This window comes from Staurois parvus, unplaced genomic scaffold (genome assembly GCF_062004578.1).
Source record: "Staurois parvus isolate SC_StPar_1 unplaced genomic scaffold, SC_StPar_1.0 ptg000453l, whole genome shotgun sequence".
NCBI lineage: Eukaryota > Metazoa > Chordata > Amphibia > Anura > Ranidae > Staurois > Staurois parvus.
Genome location: NW_028318249.1, coordinates 3,555,404 through 3,574,710, shown reverse-complemented (window position 1 = coordinate 3,574,710; position 19,307 = coordinate 3,555,404). Strand labels below are relative to the sequence as shown.

At 47.0% G+C, this 19,307-nt stretch overlaps 1 long non-coding RNA gene across 1 annotated transcript; it reads right to left on the bottom strand.

Annotated features, from left to right (window-relative positions):
* Positions 1–312: 312 nt before the first annotated feature.
* LOC149453078 (uncharacterized) lies at positions 313–7,946 on the bottom strand. The gene is made up of 2 exons (XR_016314736.1): positions 7,614–7,946; positions 313–948 (listed from the first exon to the last, which is right to left on the bottom strand). It is a non-coding gene; the product is annotated as an uncharacterized LOC149453078 (long non-coding RNA).
* Positions 7,947–19,307: the final 11,361 nt, after the last annotated feature.

The window sequence follows — 19,307 nt, the reverse complement described above, 5'->3', positions numbered from 1 at the left end:
ATGCCCCTGGTACCTTTTTCATAGGCCTTTTTGAGTTTGGGCAAGGACACAGGGGCCCCATGATCCCCTATTGCCCGGGGGCCCCATGAGTTGTCAGTCCGCCCCTGATTACCACCCAGCCTGGAACTCCTGATTCAAATTCAATGGATTTGAAACGGTGCCAATGTAAGGGTGTACTTACTTTTTGCATATGCCAAAATCTGCATTTTTGTTCATTTAGAATATGAGAATGGCTGCACTATGACAATTTTGTGTCATTGGTTCAAGAAGATCCCTTTTATCTGTAGTCACTGTTTGAATGAAGATCTAATGTTTAACAATTTACAAAGGACATCTTTATTTTTGCACTGTATAAGCCAAGCAACTAGCATTTTGAGAAGCAGCAATCCATCATTTTGTCAGGATTCTGTGAATTCGAACATGATAAAGTTAATTTCAACCCGATGGCTTCAAAAGTGCAGTTTGGTTGGGGTATGAACCTACAAATGAACTCAGCCACTAACGAGTTAAAGATTCAGTCAGGGAATAAAGAGACCCTCAGACACAGACACAGCAAAATCAGCCACTTGCATTAACTTAATTAACTCAAACATTTTGCAGACAATTTAAAAAAAAAAAAGTATTGTCAGGGCAGAAAACCCAGTCCGTGTCCTCTGAGGAAAGAGAATAGAAGTACTTTGTGAGGGATGCAAATTACGTGCTGTTAATGTGTCAGAGTTGTTCTATTTAAATGGATACATTCAGTCTCTTCATTTGAGTCATTAAGATGTTAAGTATTTAGTTTAATCATCTGTTCTGTTTCTCTTGTGGACAAGAGCAATGTTTTCCAAATGAAGTCTCTTCAACTTTTAGACATATAATAGGCCCCAATTTGCAGCTGATTAGTTGCTGTGAATACTGGAGGTTCCGACAATCTTTTATAGAGGTGGTCCTCTCTTTTGCCTTACACTGGGGAAAAAAAAAAGAAGTTTATTTCAAAGGTACTTGTCGGGAAACAAATATAGAAGTTATTGTCACACTCAACGTGCTCTGTTGCAGCATCAGGTCTGCTCTCCAGCACATGGTTTCTGGCACTTCTGGGTTTCACCTGGAGCACCGACACTACAGCCTGTAAGAAGACAGTTTTCTGGACTGCCAATGACTTTAAAGAAATGCCCGTAGTGGATAAGAAAGAATGAAAATAGCGCAGGGCATGCATGACTAGGCCCCAGAGTGGTGAAGGGGAATGGAAAGGGTAAAGATAGCTCCAGGGGGTTGGGATTTGATTGTGGGCTTATCTGGTTGGCAGAGGTGGAGTGTAGGTGGGGTCTGCGGCACCTTAGGGTGGGGGGTTCTGTTGAGGGGGCGTCAGTGGAGCTGGACGTGAGGAAGGATCAGAGCTTCCCTCCTGCCCTCCCTGTTTTGTTGGGTATTGGGTCCCTCCCGGGGGAAGGAACAGGAAAAAAACAAAAAAAAACAAAAGGGGGTTATGTTGGTTCGCGGGCGGTTGTTGGTCTTTGGAGGCGGTTCTCATCTTGGAAGGTAAAACAATGGTGTGGGACCCATCGGTGGTATGGGGTGCCCGGTGGACATTCCCAGTTAACCAAGGTTTAACTGGAAGGTGGTGGTGCTGCACTGCGGACGGTATGGTTGTCTCCGAGCTGTTTGGTTGCGGCTGGAGGCCTAGTGTATATGGTTGTCCTCAGGTGCATTTCGGATCGTTTGGGGGTGCCTTCGAAGACCAACAACAATTCTTTGGTTTCCATTATAAGGAACGGCTGATGTATTTAAAATGTGAGCTGTTAATAAAAGGTCATGTTGGCCATTTTACTCCAAAATGGTGTCATGTTTTTTGTAAAGTATAATTGGTTAAGGGGTGGGGTGGGGTGTGGTATGAATCAGTAATGGTGGAAGTAGGAGTGGACAAGCCTATCTCTGGTGCAATAGTCAAGGAGCTCCGAAGCCAAGTCCCTTGCTGCTGTCTCCTGTGCATTCCTGTGATCCCTGTGTTTTCTGGTGACCTCTGTAACTCCTAAGAACTTTGTCCTTTCTGTGCTACCCGTGACCTCTGTTACTCCCAAATAATTTGAACATCTGATGTTACCCCATGACCTCAGTGACTTCTGAGCATCTTGTGTCACCCCATGACCTCAGTGATTCTCAAACACCCTGAGCAATATGTGTCACCCTGTGACTTCTGTGACTCTTGAACACCCTAAGCATTCTGTGTTACTCCTTGACTCCTGTGACTGCAGAGCATCCTGAGCACCTTGTGTTACCCCATGACCAGGGCGGACTGACAACTCATGGGGCCCCCGGGCAATAGGGGATCATGGGGCCCCTGTGTCCTTGCCCAAACTCAAAAAAGCCTATAAAAAGGTACCAGGGGCATCTCATGGGGCCCCCTAATGACCCCAGGCCCTCAGGCAGTGCCCGAGTTTCCAAATGGTCAGTCCGCCCCTGCCCATGACTCCTGTGACTCTGGAGCACCTTGAGAATCTTGTGTTACCCCATGACTCCTGTGACTCTGGAGCACCTTGAGCATCCTGTGTCCCTCAATGACTCCTGAACATCCTAAGCATCTCTTGTCACCATGACTGCTGTGATTCCCAAGCACCCTGAGCATCCTGTGTTACACTATGACTACTATGACTCCCGAGCACCCTGAGAATACTTTGTTACCCCTTGACTCCTATGACTCCTAAGCACCCTGAGCATGCTGTGTCAGCCTGTGACCTCTGTGGCTCCAGAGCACCCCGAGCATCCTGTGTAACCTCGTGACTGCTGTGACTCTGGAGCACCTTGAGCATCCTGTGTCCTGCCATGAGACCTCTGACTCCAGAGTACCCTGAGCATCTCATGACACCCGATGACCTCGGTGACTCCAAAGCACCCTGAGCATCCTGTGTTATCCTATGACTCCTGTGACTCCTGAGCGCCCTGAGCATCCTTTGTTACCCCATGACTCCTATGACTCCCGAGCACCCTGAGCATCCGGTGTCTGCCTGTGACCTCTATGGTTCCAGAGCACCCCGAGCATCCTGTGTAACCTCGTGACTGCTGTGACTCTGGAGCACCTTGAGCATCCTGTGTCCCTTCATGAGTCTTCTGACTCCAGAGTACCCTGAGCATGTCATGCCACCTGATAACCTCGGTGACTCCAAAGCACCCTAGTATACTGTTTCACTCCATGACCTCTGACTCCAGAGCTCCCTGAGCATTGTGTCTCAACCTATGAGTCCTGTGACACCAGAGCACCCTGAGCATCCTGTGTCAACCCATGTCACGTTTGACTCTAAAGCAACCTGAACATCCTCAGTCATCCTGTGACCTCTCTGACCTTGGAGCACCCTGAATATCTTATTTCACCCTGTAACCCCTGTGAAGAACATGAGAATAATTTTATATCTTGGGACATCCCCCCCCCCCCCACAACCACCAATCAAGGTTTGTAGGCAAGAGGCCCCTGTTCTCATCAACAAGGTTTGACAAGGTATCCTTCTCATGTTGAGGGCATGTGTCATGGTATGATTCAGGAAGGAGGGCATGTTGTTCCCCTCCCTTTCCAGGCCTCCGCATGCTCAGATAATGGTCTGGTGTGGATTGTGAAGTGGAACCCATGCTTTTTATTTCAGCTCTGTCTTCCCTCAGCTGGTTCTTCATACTGCTGTGGCTCCCCAGTGCTGCCATCTTGGATATGGGTTCCTGAAGAACCACAGCTGGCTCCATATTGTGAATGTGCAAGCTCATGTGGCACTCTGTAAATGGTCCTGCAGCCTTCTGGGACATATCCCAGAAGGTTGAGGGAGGTAAGGGGGCTGAGCAAGTGGTATCATACTAACCTAGGCAAGGATTGAGGAAGTGGAAGTAAATACTGATAATAACTTGCCACCCCCCAAAAAAAAAAAAATGTGTAACTCATTTGCAGCCTGGGGGATGGAGCAATCTACTGATACAACACTTTTTGAGTTAAGTTCTGCTTTAAAGTAATACGCATTACCTCAGTACCCCTAGACTAACTGCAAATGTACCATTTGTCTCTTTCCCAGGGTTTAGTTTTATCTTGTTAAGGTCATTGGCAGGAGCGGACTGACCATTTGGGAACTCGGGCACTGCCCGAGGGCCTTGGGTCAGTAGGGGGCCCCATAAGATGCTCCTGGTACCTTTCATAGGCTTTTTTGGGTGTGGTTTGAGTGTGGGCGAGGACACAGGGGCGCCATGATCCCTTATTGCATGGGGGGCCCCATGAGTTGTCAAACCATCCCTGGTCATTGGATATGCTGGACATACTCCCAAAAAAATTTTCATCATAGTACACAGGACATGTGTAGCATGTCCAGTCCTTCTGCCAGTGGACCTCCATTAATCAAAGCCAGGAGTTGCTGTGTTTATAGAGCAGCTCTAGCAGCTACTGCTGTCAAAAAAAGTTTTCTGATTCAGCGTTTATCAACACAGTTCAGGCAAGAAAGACAGATACAAAGCAGCAGTGTTACTTCTGTACCTGTTGTTTTATTCATTGGCAGATCAAAAGGATGAGCTTGCATCTGCAGAAGCTATCAGTTAACCCCTTTGCTGCTACTGATATAAGATTTAAGTCGGTGCCAGAGGGGCGTTTTACACACACACTTCATACACATTGTGTGCAAATCTGACAAGACAACTGTTGTCAGAAAGAAATGATCAGTGGCTATGCAGCTGCCAGATCTGCTCCACAAACCCCCATAAGTCCCCCCCCCCCCCACATTCCTGGGGGTCACCGGCACACCACCGCAGCGCAGGGCTGTGAATCGGGCATATAGGGGGACAAGGCATTCTGCCTTGTCATGCAGTGGGACTGTACTGGAATTGCCCCACAACGCAGTCCCACCGCATGTGGTGTGAATAGGCCCTACAGCAACCTAACAAGTATAAAAGTTGCATTTTTTGTTTTTGTTCTTTAAAAAAATTGATCTGTTTTTTCCTTATCAATCCTTAGCTTAGCTTAAGCAGCCATAATTAACTCCTTCTGCTTCTCTCCAACTATTATTTTCCTGCTGATTATTGTTTTTTTTTTGTTAATTTATACAGCATGGTATTTTATTTGTCAACTATTAATATTATGTTTGTTTTTATTTGTTTTGTTCCTTAGTTAGTTTTTAGTGTCACATTTAAAAAAGTGCAAAATTTGAAAAAAAATAATTAATGTGTAAGTAACTCTGCCATGTTTTGTACTAGAATCAGAATTTTTGTGTCATTTTAAAGGGGCCAAATTGCAGAATAAAATATATACCTTTTATCTATACTGACACTATTTAAAAGGAGGAGGGGACCAGGTCCAACAAGCTGCAGACCATCTTCACCAGAGGGTTTGGTGGGGTGTGCCTGGTGTTTGCCTGACACCTTCTGGACACTATTAATGTCAGACTGCTGGGGGGGGGGGCAATGCAGGGGTCTGCGGAGGGAGGGGGTCCTGTTTATTGATTGGGGTGTTATTGAAGAGCGGGGATCCTATGTAATAATGGGGGTAGTATGGGGGAGGGGTCCTTTGCAATGATGGGGGTAGCATGGGTGAGGGGTCCTGTGTAATGATGGGAGTAGTATGGCTGAAGAGGGGGCTAGTAGGCCTTTACGAAAAGGCCTGGATTCTTTCCTAGATACACAGAATATAACTGGATACTAACATTTATATGTAAAGTTGATCCAGGGAATGTTCGATAGCCTCTCAGGGGATCAGGAAGGAAAGTTTTTCCCCTGCAGGAGCAAATTGGATCATGCTTTGCTGGGTTTTTTGCCTTCCTCTGGATCACCTGTGGGTATAGGATTACAACTTTTTTTTTTTTAATGGTTGAACTGGATGGACTTTTGTCTTTTTTCAGACAGTCTAACTATGTAACTACTATGTATGGGGGAGGAGGGTCCTGTGCAATGATGGGGGTAGTATGGGGGAGGGGGTCCTGTGTAATGATGAGGGTAGTATGGAAGGGGGGGGTCTTGTGTAATGATGGGGGTAGCATGGGTGAGTGGGGTCCTGCGTAATGATGGGGTAGTATGGGGAAGAGGTTCTGTGTAATGATGGGGGTAATACGGGGGAGGGGGTCCTCTGTAATAATGGGGGTAGTATGGGGAAGGAGGGTCCTGTGTAATAAAGGGGTTAATATGGGGGAGTGGGGTCCTGTATAATGAGGTGTGTAGTATGGGGGTCCTGTATAATGTTAGGGATAGTACGGGGGATGGGCTCCTGTGTAATGATGGGGTAGTATGAGGGAGGGGTCCTGTATAATGACGGGGGTAGTATGGGGTCTTGTGTAATGATGAGGGTAGTATGGAGGAGGTGGTCCTGTATAATGATAGGGATAGTATGTGGGAGTGGGTCCAGTGTAATTATGGGGGTAGTATGGGGGAGGTGCTCCTGTGTAATGATGGAGGTATTATGGGGGAGGGGTCCTGTGTAATGACAGGGATATTATGGGGTCCCGTGTAATGATCAGGGTAGTATGAAGGGGGGTCCTGTGTACTGATGGGGGTAGTATGTGGGAGTGGGTCCGGTGTAATGATGGGGGTAGTATGGGGGAGGGGGTCCTGTGTAATGATGGGGGTAGTATGGAAGGGGGGGGTCCTGTGTAATGGGGGTAGCATGGGGGAGTGGAGTCCTGTGTAATGATGGGGTAGTATGGGGAAGAGGTTCTGTGTAATGATGGGGGTAGTATGGAGGGGGGGGGGTCCTGTGTAATAATGGGGGGTAGTATGGGGAAGGAGGGTCCTGTGTAATAAAGGGGGTAGTATGGAGGAGAGGGTCCTATGTAATGATAGAGGTAGTATGAAGGAGGGGGTCCTGTGTAGATGGGGGTGGTGTGGAGGAGAGCGTCCTATGTAATGATGGAGGTAGTATGGAAGACGGGGTCCTGTGTAATGTTTAGATTAGTATGGAGGAGGGTCCTAAGTAACGATAGAGGAAGTATGGAGGTGGGGGTCCTGTATAATTATGTGTGTTGTATGGGGAGAGCATCCTGTGAAATGTGAGACAGAAATTGCATGGGGGGAGGGGTTCAAGAAAGTGTTTGCTTAGGGTCCAATCAATATTAAACACAATGCTGCACATCAGAAATGTAAAACCTGCTCTGGTCTATAGGGGGCGTACAGGGGAAGAGAGTAAGTGGCTAAGTAGTATTTTACAGGAGCCAGCTTGCCAGTTCAGTGGGGCCCAAGGAAGGCCATTTTATGGAGCAAAATTTAAAAAAATGTGTCCAAAATGTTAAAAAGAAAAGAACAGACCTGTGTTTCAATGCCACAGTGATATTGCTCGTCTCAAACAACTTGACCGTCTCGGATTTTATCTCTAACCACAAAAATGGCCGCCCTCGCGTCGTATAATGTAAGTGACCGGTATGCTTTTGAGTGGCAATGCTATAAAAAACGAGACAAACACAATAAGAGCGATCCTTCCATGTAATTATTTTTCACGGTAAAAGCAGCTGCTCTTATTTCCTCCTGTCCGTGAGAGCTATAGATATTCCGCCTGATTGAGGGAATATTGATTGGGAGACCTTGGCGCAGGCTGTTCCATCAGAGCCAGGCCTGGTTCCCATCCCCCCTCCTCCGCTCGCCTTCCATTATTCAGCATCTGCTGCGCACTTACACTGCATTTCTTCACTCACCTGCTCCAGTGATTGATGCCGCAGCCGACGCAGCCTCTAATGAAGCACAGCCAGATGGATCTCGCTGTGCGCCTAACGCGCCATCCTGCAGAAGGCCGGGGGGTATTATTCACAGGCCGCTCACCTCCGTATCGATTATACATCTGCAATGGTTAGATCACACGCTGTGTGCCTGTTATATATGCATTGCTGTAGGGACATATATTACCACACAGCGTCATGCTCTCGGCTGAGACCTTCGCATTATTACTTTGAGGTTTAATACAGATGTGGTTGAGTTTAGGATAAACTGGTAATTCCTAAAAATGTACTCTTCTTTTAAAAAGCCACTTTATACACAGCACAGATATTCTTTTAGATTACAAAAAAAAAAGGATCATCAAAAAGAGAGAAGAATGAGTGAAGGGATTCAATCAGACAAATCATGCCTGAAAGCAGGCAGTTTATGGCTGTGCTGTCACTTTGGACAATCTAACGTGCTCTGGGAATCCTTTGCAATGTATTAAATGTTCCTTTTTAAATAAAAAGTGATATACATTTAGGAAAAGATGGATATAAAGCAGTTTGATGGTCATGTCACAACTGCTTCTCTACCCATACATGCCTACGGGGACACAAAAGCAGTTTGATGTAGGGTGATGCAGGTTGAAGCAGAGTGATGCAGCTTGAAATAAGGTGATACAATCTGAAGCAGGTTGATGCAGCTTGAAATAGGGTGATGCAGTTTGAAACAGGGTTATGCAGCTTTGAATAGGGTTATGCAGCTAGAAACAGGGTGATACAGCTTGACGCAGCTTGATGCAGGATGATGCAGCTTGTAACAGGGTGATGCAACTTGCAGTAGGATAATGCAGCTTGAAGTAAGGTGACGCAGCTTAAAACAGAATGATGCAGCTTAAAATAGGGTGATGCACTTTGAAGCACAGTTTTGCAGCTTGAATTAGTGTGATGCAATTGGAAGCAGGGTGATGCAGCTTGAAGAATTTGATGCAGCCTGAAGCAGGGTGGTGCAGCTTGAAACAGAGTGATGCAGCTTGAAGCAGGATGAGGCAGCTTGAAGCAGATTAATGCAACCTGAAATAGGGTGATGCAGCTTGAAGCGCAGTTATGCAGGTTGATGCAGGTTGAAGCGGGGTGATGCCACTTGAAGCAGAGTGATGCAGTTTGAAACAGGGTGATGCAGCTAGAAACAAAATGATGCAGCTTGAAGCAGGGTGATGCAGGTTGAAGTGGATGATACAGCATAAAGCAGGTTGATGCAACTAGAAAAAGGGTGATGCAGTTTGAAATAGGGTGATAAAGCTTGGATCAGGGTTATGCAGCTTTGAATAGGGTAATGCGACTAGAAACAGGGTGATGCAGCTTGATGCAGGGTGATGCAGCTTGTAACAGGATGATGTAGCTTGATGCAGGGAGATGCAGCTTGGTGTAGGGTCATGCAGCTTGTAACAGGATGATGCAGCTTGTAACAGGGTGATGCAGCTTGATGCAGGGTAATGCAGCTTGATGCAGGGTGATGCAGCTTGTAACAGGGTGATGCAGCTTGCAGTAAGATAATGCAGCTTGATGCAGGGTGATGCAGCTTGTAACAGAGTGATGCAGCTTGCAGTAAGAAAATGCAGCTTGATGCAGGGTGATGCAGCTTGTAACAGGGTGATGCAGCTTGCAGTAGGATAATGCAGCTTGAAGTAAGGTGATGCAGCTTAAAGCAGGATGATGCAGCTTGAAGCAGAATGATGCAACTAGAAATAGGGTGATGCACTTTGAAGCACAGTGATACAGCTTGAAGCAGGGTGATGCAGCTTGAAACAGCATGAAGCAGGGTGATGCAGCTAGAAATAGGGTGATGCAGCTAGAAATAGGGTGATACAGCATGAAGCAGGGTGATGCAGCTTGAAGCAGGGTGATGCAGCTAGAGATAGGGTGATGCAGCTTGAAGCAGGGTGATGCAGCTAGAGATAGGGTGATGCAGCTTGAAGCAGGGTGATGCAGCTAGAAATAGGGTGATGCAGTTTGAAATACGGGATACAGCTTGAACAGGGTTATGCAGCTTTGAATATGGTGATGCAGCTTGACACACAAAGATGCATCTTGACGCAGGGTGATGCAGTGTAGAAAGAGGTCAAATGCGCCTGTCAATGAACTCAATGATTTTAGAGGTGGGATTTGGGATTAGAAGGTACAGGCAGTGCATTTGTACTGGGCCCAGGCCCCACCATGTCGGCACAGAAGGTCCAGTTTGTCAGATAGGCTCCATAGGGCCCCATGATTTCTAATGGCAGACCTACATAGCTATACTACACAGGGGCTGAGCTTATAAGCAGGACTTGTCATTACGGAGGATGCAACCTAGGCTGTTTGGATGGTTATGGGAGGGTTCCAGCTGAAGTCTCCCAGTCCACATAACTGGAAGTAAAGGTGCTTACCTTGGCCTCATTGGAAGTGGTTGAGGAAACAAGGCAGCGAGAAGAAGACAAAGGAAGACAGGGTTAGGTGATCCAGGCACAGAGGCGAGGGGGGGGGGGGGAGTGCTGTCAGAGACTGAGTAGGGGGTGGAGTGGTCAGTGAGAAAGGACCAGGGGGTGGAAGAAAGTGAAAGGACTGGCCTGCTGGGCTCAAGACTTCCCAGGTCCTGGAGGAGCGAGGAATGACGTTCATTGCTGACTGCTTCTCTTAGGGGTACCGCTTGGGGGGAGCTCTGTAAAGTAGTTTGTTCGGGGGTCCCATGATACTAATGGTGGTCTCTACTCAGAAACATCTCAAAAGGATGTCAAATGTAAGTGGAATGTACCTGAAAGCATGCTGCATTTCCCTACAGCTCCTTAAACAGACAACCTTTCAAAGAGATATAAATTACAAACCACAATCATTTTCTTTTGAGTTCATGAGTACCTTCAGATGTAGCTTTTACATCTTTCTCTCTAACTACCTTTTATCTATCTATCTATCTACTGTATCTATCTATCTATCTATCTATCTATCTATCTATCTATCTATCTATCTATCTATCTATCTATCTATTCATATCTATCTATCTATCTATCTATCTATCTATCTATCTATCTGTCTGTCTGTCTATCTATCTATCTGTCTGTCTGTCTGTCTGTCTGTCTGTCTGTCTGTCTGTCTGTCTGTCTGTCTGTCTGTCTGTCTATCTTACCAACCAATCAGCGACTGCTGCCCCTCTCTGCCAATCCCTGCACTCGCTTCCACTAACCCAACGTATAAAATTCAAAATACTAACTACAACCTACAAAACCATCCACAACACTGCCCCTAGCTACATCACCAACCTCATCCACAGATACCACCCAAATCGCCCACTCCGCTCCTCCCATGATATCCTCCTCTCTAGCTCCCTCATCACCTCCTCCCACGCTCGCCTCCAGGACCACTCCAGAGCCTCTCCCATCCTCTGGAACTCCCGACCAAAGCATGTCCGGTCAGCCCCCACCCTGTCTGCCTTTAGGCGTGCTTTGAAAACTAATTTCTTCAGGGAAGCCTACCGCACCTCCACCTAAGAACTGTACTTGAATCACCTCCACCAGATCATCCCCCACAGCTATTACCTTTTGTATCAGCTCCCCTTTCCTTTAGATTGTAAGCTCCATGAGCCGGGCCCTCCTATCCTTCTGTACTGAAATGTATTGTAATTGTACTGTCTCCCTTATATTGTAAAGCGCTGTGCAAACTGTTGGCGCTATATAAATGTTGTATAATAATAATAATTATTATTCTTCTATCCATCTATCCATTTATCTATCTATCTATCTATCTATCTATCTATTCATATCTATCTATCTATCTATCTATTCATATCTATCTATCTATCTATCTATCTATCTATCTATCTATCTATCTATCCATCCATCCATCCATCCATCCATCCATCCATCCATCCATCCATCTATCTATCTATCTATCTATCTATCTATCTATCTATCTATCTATCTATCCATCTATCTATCCTATATCTATCTATCCATCTATCTATCTATCTATCTATCTATCTATCTATCTATCTATCTATCCATCTATCTATCCTATATCTATCTATCTATCTATCTATCTATCTATCTATCTATCCATCCTATATCTATCTATCTATCTATCTATCTATCTATCTATCTAGGAAGGCATACATATAAAATAAATGTGCTCACAAAAAATGCCCCTATCTGTTGTAACACCCTGCCGTAATACTGTTTGCAGGATGTTAAATGGACACAAGATGGCAGTGTCCTGCAGCCCAGTCACAGAGACTCTATTGCAGCGGTTCTCAACCTGGGGGTCGCGACCCCTTTGGGGGTCGAACGACCATTTCCCAGGGGTCGCCTAAGACCATCGGAAAACACATATTTCCGATGGTCTTAGGAACCGAGACACCGCTCCTCCGTCTCAGGCGATGTGTGGGCGGGATGATACGCTGCTCCTGTCACCTGGCCACACCTCCGGGATCGCTCAGCAGCTCCGCCTCCTCGCCGCTGATTGGCCACCGGAACTGTAGCTCAGGAGAGGCACACAGGCGGCCAATCACCGGCGAGGAGGTGGAGCTTGGAGAGGAGGAGCCGAGCGGCAGCGCGCGTAGATCAAAGAAGATCGAGGGAGCTGCCGGAGCGAGTGAAGAGGAGAGCGGCCAGAGAAGGAAAACAGCTGACAGGTAAGTGAGAGAGCGAGCCCAGGCTGGAGCAGGGGTCAGCAAAGTAAGTATCATTGGTGTCAGTGGGAGGAATAGTGCCCCATCATTTGTGTCACTAATACCAACGATGGGGCACTATTCCTCCCCCCACTGACACCAACGATGGGGCACTATTCCTCCCCCCACTGACACCAACGATGGGGCACTATTCCTCCCCCAACTGACACCAACGATGGGGCACTATTCCTCCCCCAACTGACACCAACGATGGGGCACTATTCCTCCCCCCACTGACACCAACGATGGGGCACTATTCCTCCCCCCACTGACACCAACGATGTGGCACTATTCCTCCCCCCACTGACACCAACGATGGGGCACTATTCCTCCCCCCACTGACACCAACGATGGGGTACTATTCCTCCCCCCACTGACACCAACGATGGGGCACTATTTCCCCCCCCCTGACCCCAATGATGGGGCACTATTCTCCCCTCCACCACACTGACATCAATGATGGGGCACTATTCCTCCCACTGACACCAATGATGGGGCACTATTCCTCCCCCCACTGACACCAACGATGGGACACTATTCCCCCCCCCCGACCCCAATGATGGGGCACTATTCTCCCCTCCACCACACTGACATCAATGATGGGGCACTATTCCTCCCACTGACACCAATGATGGGGCACTATTCCTCCCACTGACACCAATGATGTGGCACTATTCCTCCCACTGACACCAGTGATGGGGCACTACTCCCACTGACACCAGTGATGGGGCACTACTCCCCCCACTGACACCAGTGATGGGGCACTATTCCTCCCACTGACACCAATGATGGGGCACTACTCCCCCCACTGACACCAATGATGGGGCACTATTCCTCCCACTGACACCAATGATGTGGCACTATTCCTCCCACTGACACCAGTGATGGAGCACTACTCCTCCCACTGACACCAGTGATGGGACACTACTCCCCCCACTGACACCAGTGATGGGGCACTATTCCTCCCACTGATACCAACGATGGGGCACTATTCCTCCCACTGATACCAACGATGGGGCACTATTCCTCCCACTGACACCAACGATGGGGCACTATTCCTCCCACTGACACCAACGATGGGGCACTATTCCTCCCACTGACACCAGTGATGGGGCACTATTCCTCCCACTGACACCAGTGATGGGGCACTATTCCTCCCACTGATACCAATGATGGGGCACTATTCCTCCCACTGACACCAGTGATGGGGCACTATTCATCCCACTGACATCAGTGATGGGGCACTACTCCCCCCACTGACACCAATGATGGGGCACTATTCCTCCCACTGACACCAATGATGTGGCACTATTCCTCCCACTGACACCAGTGATGGAGCACTACTCCTCCCACTGACACCAGTGATGGGGCACTACTCCCCCCACTGACACCAGTGATGGGGCACTATTCCTCCCACTGATACCAACGATGGGGCACTATTCCTCCCACTGATACCAACGATGGGGCACTATTCCTCCCACTGACACCAACGATGGGGCACTATTCCTCCCACTGACACCAGTGATGGGGCACTATTCCTCCCACTGACACCAATGATGGGGCACTATTCCTCCCACTGACACCAGCGATGGGGCACTATTCCTCCCACTGACACCAGTGATGGGGCACTATTCATCCCACTGACATCAATGATGGGGCACTATTCCTCCCACTGATACCAACGATGGGGCACTATGCATCCCACTGACATCAGTGATGGGGCACTATTCCTCCCACTGACACCAGTGATGGGGCACTATTCCTCCCACTGATACCAATGATGGGGCACTATTCCTCCCACTGACACCAGTGATGGGGCACTATTCCTCCCACTGATACCAACGATGGGGCACTATTCATCCCACTGACATCAGTGATGGGGCACTACTCCTTCCACTGACACCAATGACATGGCACTACTCCTCCCACTGCAAAATTACAGTTATGAAGTAGCAACGAAAATAATTTTATGGTTGGGGGTCACCACAACATGAGGAACTGTATTAAGGGGTCGCGGCATTAGAAAGGTTGAGAACCACTGCTCTATTGGAAAGCTTTGTGGAATTCATAGACTGATTTGCAGGAGTTCACTGTCTAACATGGAGCTAAAAAAAACATTTCCCAGAGGAGCTGGCGGATGGGCGGGGGCAGATAAATACAGAAGCCTGGCAGCTGGAGGACAGGAAATAGATGGAGAGAGAGCTGGAGAAAAGGTGTAAGGAGAAGTCCATTCGGGACACTGGAGGTCCCAGCTGGGTCAGACTGTAGACAGTAGATGAGAAAGGGAGAGTTGATGACCACTGACATCGCTGACACCACTGACAAGTGTGGTGGACAGCCCTGAGTGCAGGTGTGCTGGAGTGCTGATGTCCACAGTGATCTCTGAAGGAGGAACCAAGAGGAAACGGGGCCCCCATCTACAGAGAGACTTTCCACCACCTGACCGAGACCACGGATTGGTTGAGAGAATTCTATACTCAAGCCATCTAAGTTAAACGCATTACCAAGTCCAGTTACTTTTTACTCAGTTTAATTACTATTGTTTCTCAAGTTACATGTGTTAAGGCCTGAGTTGTTGGGCCTGCTAGTCATTACAGTTCCAGCATATCCAATCACCATAAATCCTGACTTCTGAACTTCAGAATGAGGGACACTTGAGGGAGGAAGTGGCTTGCAGGGTGCATAGTGCTCTGTGGCAAAAAAAACGGGTGTGGCCTAACAGTGGGAGGGGTCTAAAGGGCATAGTTAAAAAACCCCAGACTTCCCTGTACCTATAAAATATGCTGTTATTGCTGTGACACAATCAAGAATCTCCCAGACACAAACCCCAGCATAATCATTTAAAATAAAGATTAAAAAGCTTCCATTACAAATGGTTTTCCACAAACTGTGGAAGAGTGCGTTACACAAAGTGTGGAAGGATTCAGGAGTGTGTTACATACAGAGTGTAGGATTCAGGAGTGTGTTATATACATATAACACACTCCTGAACCCTGCACTCTGTATGTAATGCACTCCTGAACCCTGCACTCTCTATATAACGCACTCCTGAATCCTGCACTCTGTATGTAACGCACTTCTGAACCCTGCACTCTGTATATAACGCACTCCTGAATCCTGCACTCTGTATGTAACGCACTCCTGAACCCTGCACTCTGTATGTAACGCACTCCTGAACCCTGCACTCTGTAAATAACACACTCCTGAACCCTGCACTCTGTAAATAACATACTCCTGAACCCTGCACTCTGAATGTAACACACTCCTGAACCCTGCACTCTGTACGAAATGCACTCCGGAATCCTGCACTCTGTACGTAATACACTCCTGAATCCTGCACTCTGTACGAAATGCACTCTGGAATCCTGCACTCTGTACGTAACACACTCTCAGAGTGCAGGATTCAGGAGTGTGCTACGTACAGAGTGCAGGATTCAGGAGTGTGTTACGTACAGAGTGCAGGATTCAGGAGTGCGTTCCATACAGAGTGCAGGATTCAGGAGTGCGTTCCATACAGAGTGCAGGATTCAGGAGTGTGTTACGTACAGAGTGCAGGATTCAGGAGTGTGTTACGTACAGAGTGCAGGATTCAGGAGTGTGTTACGTACAGAGTGCAGGATTCAGGAGTGCGTTACATACAGAGTGCAGGATTCAAGAGTGCATTCCATACAGAGTGCAGGATTCAGGAGTGTGTTACGTACAGAGTGCAGGATTCAGGAGTGTGTTACGTACAGAGTGCAGGATTCAGGAGTGCTTTACGTACAGAGTGCAGGATTCAGGAGTGCGTTACGTACAGAGTGCAGGATTCAGGAGTGCGTTACGTACAGAGTGCAGGATTAAGGAGTGCGTTCCATACAGAGTGCAGGATTCAGGAGTGCGTTCCATACAGAGTGCAGGATTCAGGAGTGTGTTACATACAGAGTGCAGGATTCAGGAGTGTGTTACATACAGAGTGCAGGATTCAGGAGTGCGTTCCATACAGAGTGCAGGATTCAGGAGTGTGCTATGTACAGAGTGCAGGATTCAGGAGTGTGCTACGTACAGAGTGCAGGATTCAGGAGTGCATTTCGTACAGAGTGCAGGATTCAGGAGTGTGTTACGTATGTGATATCGGAGATGGGCAGGGGCGATATGCTTTCAGGGGCTCCGTCCCCTTTTAAAAAAATCAGTTCATAGGGAAACAGCCGGCATTTATACAGTGCCAACTGAGAACAAGGTGGCAAGGGGCAGGCCCAATTGTAACTACTGCATGTGCACCCGCAGTAGTGTATAATTCAGGTATATATCTATCTATCTACCCCTCTTTCCATAGAACAAAGTTCTGTAGTTTCTATGGCCTTGTAGTACAGTTGGGTGCAGCAGTGCAGTCCTTTATCAGACAGTAAATTTCGGATCTCCTGATTGGTGGTGGGTTGTGTGCCGCAGTCCTAATGGCTGCTGCCCGCAGGCCAGGCACATCCATCTTGTTCTGCACTCCGCTGCCAAGCCCTTTAATTGGTTCTGGGTTAGTTCTCAGATAACAGCTAAAAGATTGTGAACAAATGAAGGTGAAGCAGATTGAATAAAGGCGATTTTAATAATAAACTTATTTCCTCCAGGACCTTCCTGTCAAAGCGTTTTACAGCTGCGATGTATTGCGGCCTACAGCGCCGTGTAAAGGAAAGTGGATGCTCGGAGCCGTGCACATTGGCAAGGTCTTGGTAATGTAAAGCGACTTGGTTCTTTTTTTTTACCTACTGTTGACAAATTGCCGGAGAAAAGTAATTTCTCTGAATCTTAAAAAGTCGGCATGTGTTAGTGCTGGATCACAGAAGTGAGTCCGGAGCCCGTGTAAATGTTGCACCGGAATTTTGTGGGTTGTCCAGTGTGGCCCTGGCAGAGTACAGGGAACAGTACTAGGGAGTGTCCAGCCAATACATTTTATGTTGTATTTGAGTTTTGGATAAAGAGGAAAAATTAGGACCCCTGTTGGATTTTTACAGATATTAACATCTCCATCTTTTCCACTGCTTACTGCCACAGTTACATTAGTTGCTTTTAACATTGGTGGTCAGTGACAGTAAAGCCACCTTTACATTGGTAATCGGTGGGAAGAATCCTCCTTACGTTGGTGGTCAGTGAGAAGAATTTTGCTTACATTGGTGGTCAGTGGGAAGAATGTCCCTTACATTGGTGATCAGTGGGAAGTATGTCCCTTACATTGGTGATCAGTGGGAAGAATGTCCCTTACATTGGTGATCAGTGGGAAGAATTTTCCTTACATTGGTGATCAGTGGGAAGAATACCCCTTATGTTGGTGATCAGTGGGAAGAATGTTCCTTACATTGGTGATCAGTGGGAAGAATGTTCCTTACATTGGTGGTCAGTGGGAAGAATGCTCCTTACATTGGTGGTCAGTGGGAAGAATGCTCCTTACATTGGTGATCAGTGGGAAGAATGTCCCTTACATTGGTGATCAGTGGGAAGAATGTTCCTTACATTGGTGGTCAGTGGGAAGAATGTCCCTTACATTGGTGATCAGTGGGAAGAATTTTCCTTACATTGGTGATCAGTGGGAAGAATGCCCCTTACATTGGTGATCAGTGGGAAGAATGTCCCTTACATTGGTGATCAGTGGGAAGAATGTTCCTTACATTGGTGATCAGTGGGAAGAATGTTCCTTACATTGGTGATCAGTGGGAAGAATGCTCCTTACATTGGTGGTCAGTGGGAAGAATGCTCCTTACATTGGTGATCAGTGGGACGAATGCTCCTTACGTTGGTGGTCAGTGGGAAGAATGTCCCTTACATTGGTGGTCAGTGCGAAGAATGCTCCTTACATTGGTGGTCAGTGGGAAGAATGCTCCTTACATTGGTGGTCAGTGGGAAGAATATCCCTTACATTGGTGATCAGTGATACCAGAAATAGAAATCACATGGACTGGAAGCTCCAAGGTAACAGTACACCCAGGCTCAGTTTTCACAAGGCCATAACTTGGTAAAGACTCAAATACATTTACCTTCTTTCTTTTCTTGTTATATTTCCTGGATCTAATAGCAATAGGCATCCTGACTCTTCAAATACGATGTGTTATCTGTGATTGTTTTTAGTTTCGGAATAATTATACATCTGTCTTATTTACAAATACAAATAATCTGTATGAACTTCACTGCTCAAGTCTGAACAAGAAATGATGAAAATGTCCTCCGGATGGCAGTGTTGAGAACATACAACATTGAGTTTCCATCCAAAGCTTGTGAAATGATGATGATAAGGATTTCATTTTGTTTGTATTTACAGCTTGATAATATGTCTGCATAAATCTGAAATTCTACATATCATCAGCCGATCAGTTAAGTTAAGACTTCTTGAAAATTATTTTTTTTCTCATGTAGGTCCAGAAAAATGCATGGGCAGGAGGAAAATCCACTGTGAGTGGCAGTGTGGAATGGACTGGGTCTGTGCATTGGAAAATATGGCTGCATTTTTGTTACAAACGGCTTCATTTACTATTTCAGCCAATTTAATGGGAACCTTCGAGAGCACAAGAGTCCATCTGAAAAAAAAAAAAGTTTACTGTATTGTGACTTGATACAAAGTTACAATGTAAAGTCTCAGAGATCACTAGGGGTTCATTGTATTTTATCCGTGCTTTTGTCCCCACATACCTGTCATGTTGACTTCTCATCAGAAAGTGTACTCCCCTGCCAAGTGGATCCAGCATTGCCCTGCTCTGATCCACTGATCAGGTGTCCTAGTCCTATGCCACCATCTTGGTGCACCCATTGGGAGCTCAGATGCCCCTTCCAGGCTCAGGCAGCCAAGCTCCTAATGATGCACATCAGCTCTGTCCACCCATTGCTCTGTTAATGGGCTTCTGCTGCCTCCTAGGATATATGAAGGGATGTCTTAGGGGGCTGCAGGAGCAGGAATGGCAGCAGTGGGAGGCAAGGGGTAGGGCAATAAAAATATTTAAAAAAAAAACTTTGTTTAGATAAGTCAAGGACTTAAAACCTCT